Source organism: Euleptes europaea, chromosome 15, assembly GCF_029931775.1.
Source record: "Euleptes europaea isolate rEulEur1 chromosome 15, rEulEur1.hap1, whole genome shotgun sequence".
NCBI lineage: Eukaryota > Metazoa > Chordata > Lepidosauria > Squamata > Sphaerodactylidae > Euleptes > Euleptes europaea.
The window spans coordinates 46,362,823-46,366,825 of NC_079326.1; the positions used below are offsets into that span (position 1 = coordinate 46,362,823).

The 4,003-nt window shown below is 43.9% G+C and overlaps 1 non-coding gene across 1 annotated transcript; it reads right to left on the minus strand.

Moving 5' to 3' along the window:
* Window positions 1-2,628: 2,628 nt before the first annotated feature.
* TRNAG-GCC (transfer RNA glycine (anticodon GCC)) lies at window positions 2,629-2,700 on the minus strand. The gene has a single exon. It is a non-coding gene; the product is annotated as a tRNA-Gly (tRNA).
* Window positions 2,701-4,003: the final 1,303 nt, after the last annotated feature.

Consider the following 4,003-nt stretch of genomic DNA (forward strand, 5'->3'; position numbering starts at 1 on the left):
ATCAGGCTACTAAGAATGTTACAGTTAATGAACCTGGCAGCAGTTTCTGGGATCACATTGGCATGGGAGAGGGAACCTCTGGGATAACAGAAAACACAACCCAGTAATAGTTCACACATTTCATTTCTCCTTGCCCTTGGAGGCAGAGGGTCAGCTTGTATTGATTCAAACTTCAGCTTGCTTATGAGAACTGGCACCTACATTTATAGATGGCACTAAACCATTCCCACTCCTATTTATAGCGCCAGCACTGAGGTGAGCAACCTAGTGCCCTGGGCAATACTTGAATATTGCAAAGGCTGTAACATTTAGCATGTTGGGAGGGAACCTTTCTGCTGTGTCACATATTTTCACAGAGACAGGCTTAGCGCCATTTACTTTGCAATGCGATTCGGCTGAAGAGAGGCCGCAGTTCTATATCTCTAGGGCTGCTAGCCTCCAGCTGTTACCCAAATTAAATAGTCTCTGCTTTGGTTGGGGGAATTCGTGTGAGAGACTAAGCCTTGCGAGAGGTTGGGTAACCAGGATCTTTGCAGCCTGCATATGCGGAGATAAGTCCCTTTGGAAAACTCTAAATAAAGAGTTGGTTTTCTCAAATAAAGGTGGTCTTTATTATAGATAATAGTAAATTCCAAGCACACAATGTAAACACACACACACACACACAATTCATACAGAGCTAAGGAAAGTACAGGGTGGAGGGGTGGGAGATAGGGTTTGGGTGATATTTACCTATCTGGAAGAGCGACATCCAGTTGAAAGCAATGCTGTAGAAGGAGAAACAAACCAGCGTTTCTGGGAGCAAAGAGGTTTTGCAAGCAGGGGTGAGTGTTGGATACAAGACACACACACCATATGAATGCCATGAGGGCTAATAATATGAGAGGTGATATGAGGTAAACTGGCAAGGAAGCTTTTACCAGGGACAAGGAACTTGATTGCTCCTCCAAGGTCTGAACAAAAGAGGGGAGAGGTTTTATGTCTCTCAGGAAGGAGGAGCGTGTTGGCGTGATTGCTTGATTAATTGCTGGCAAATATTTGGTATAGATATTAGAATGTGAGGGGATGTCTGAGGAGTTTCTTACGATGGGTGTGAGTAAGGCATGAGATGTTTGATTCAACCTCCTCTGAATGTCTGATGACTGGCTTGAGGGGCATCAGATATGCAGGAGAATAGTTCCACTTTTCTTGAATAGCCTTGATCACCTGTTAATGAGGTTTAAAGTTCTCAGTGTTGTCCGGGCGGATGCCAGGAGCGCTTAATTTAATATGCAAGGGAAAGCTTTAGTCATTCCCTATTGTTTGTCAGAATTTCACACCCCAGGCCGGGAGAAAATGCGAAATGACTTACTCATACTTTGAACTCCAAAGTTGCAACACAAACACCAAGATGGATTCCAAGTTCCTGGAACATTGGTTCATCTCAGTGGAGTGGTGCCCTGCTCTTGTGGCGAGCCTTGGTCCCTCATGCACATTTGGCACCCCAGGTAGCTGGAGCAGTCCAACCACTAACACAGGTGTTGGCTGGAGATCTCCTGCTATTACAGTTGATCTCCAAGTGACAGAGATCAGTTTACCTGGAGAAAATGGCCACTTTGGAAGGTGGACTTTACAGCATTATACCCTGTTGCGGTCCATCCCCTCCCCAAACCCCTTCCTCTCCAGATTCCACTCCCAAAATCTATAAGTATTTCTCAGCCCAGAGCTGACAATCTTATATATCTCCAATGATTTCATATGGTTTTAGATTGTGCACATGGACAGATATTCTCCAATGCTATACTGATTGTGTCTTGCTACAATACAAGCAACCCGGTTTGTCAAACCCGAGTTATATATTCTCCTTCCAATGAGCCTATACTCTGGTCTTCCATTTTTCATTTTATGATGCTTGAACACATGTCAGAGAATGCACTTTCAATGCATTTTGGCAACCGTTTGCAACTGGATTGTCCTTAGTCCATTTTGCAAAGAAATACAGGACTATCAATCTCACAAAGAGAATACTAATAATAATTCATTGAGCACTTGAATGTTTCAAAAGCACTTCACACCCATTGTCTTGTTGCGCTCTATATGTAGCTCATTATTCCCTTGATACCATAATAATCTCTCCACTGCAAACTTTAGAGACCAGAAGACTTATTGCAGATTTAAAAGGGGAACACAGAGATTGGTGTCACCTGTATATTCACAGCACTTTGCTTCACATGATCACATGAAGCTGCCTTATACTGAATCAGACCCTTGGTCCATCAAAGTCAGTATTGTCTACTCATACCGGCAGCGGCTCTCCAGGGTCTCAGGCAGAGAGGTCTTTCACATCACCTACTTGCCTAGTCCCTTTAACTGGAGATGCTGGGGATTGAACCTGGGACCTTCTGTATGCAAAGCAGAGGCTCTACCACTGAGCCACAGCCCCTCTCCAAGGCTCTCCAGGGTCTCAGGCAGAGGTCTTTCACATCACCTACTTGCCTAGTCCCTTTAACTGGAGATGCCGGGGATTGAACCTGGGACCTTCTGCATGCAAAGAAGAGGCTCTACCACTGAGCCACAGCCCCTCTCCAAGGCTCTCCAGGGTCTCAGGCAGAGGTCTTTCACATCACCTACTTGCTTAGTCCCTTTAACTGGAGATGACAGGTATTGAACCTGGGACCTTCTGCATGGCAAGCAGATGCTCTACCACTGAGCCACAGCCCCTCCCTTCAAAACTTGGACAGAATCTGTACCCTCTTCCTGTAGACCACATGGATTGTTTCGATCTCAGTCCTAAAGAAAATTACTTAGAAGGCCTAGTGAGTTTATTAAGGACTTACTGCCCAATAAGCATTGTGGCTCCAGCAACCAGGTAACCAAACAAACACATTAATACATCAAGCAAGTCTTTAGGGTTTTTATATACTTGCACAATAACCTGAGAGAGCAGACTAACAATTCAGGCACTGAAAACCCAAAGACATCATTTTTATTAACCTCAACCCCCTTTTTATTTTATCCGGCTGCTTATTGCTTCTTTTTTTTACGACTAAAACAGAAATATTAAGCTGCCACTCTAGTAATTAATTAGCACTTCATGATTACAGCCTGAAATAATTTTTCTTCACTTTGCTTACTCTGTGTTTCTAAGCAAATAAATAAATAAATAAATAAACGAATAAAATAAAATTATACTGCTTCACATTATCCTGCAATTGAACGACAGAGCGATAAAACTGGGGACTCTCTGCTTTAGCCAGAAACGCACACTGCACAGGGAAGCGCCCTTCCACCTCCAATAGTCCTAGCGGGATGTGACCATCTGCGCTGCTAATGAGCTTGAGATGCCTGCAGTTCAGGGGTTGATGGGATCTGCCAACTTGTTGAAAGCAGATGAGCCAGGAAAGGTCTGGAGAAGAACCCTGGAGGGCTACCTCCAAGCTGTCTGTTGACTTCAGAAGATTTCCACTAGATAGTACACAACGTGATGGAAACAAGTCCGACTGGAACCATGTAACACATCTATGCACCAGATGACAGCTCCCCTTAGCCTCCATTGGCAGATTTGAAATATGTATTTCAATCACGTTAACTTTTTCACTTTATGAGGAAGACTGATGCTCCCTTGATTACATGCATAACCCTCTGTTATCGTCCCAAACAACCACACACAACCCAGAGCTGTAAGATGTTAAGGGGTGGGGTGGGAAAAACCTTCACTTTGGACTCAATTAAAGGGTGACATTAAATAACTTAGGAGACGGCATACCCCCTTGACAAAGGAATTATGAAGAAGAAAAAGAACATGAAGAAAAAGAATATGAAAAAGAAGATGATGAAGAGCATGAGATGGTATGGCCGGCATTGTTGGGTCCAATGATTGTGTTGTTAGTGTACTGTTAGAGTGTACACAGGGACAAAGTTGGCATCTTGGTTTATTACAGGCCCTGTGTGGCAGACAGAGGCTGCTAGGGCTCAAAAGATTTCCAGATTGGCAGACTCACTTCAGCCTTCAGCTTGGTGAACA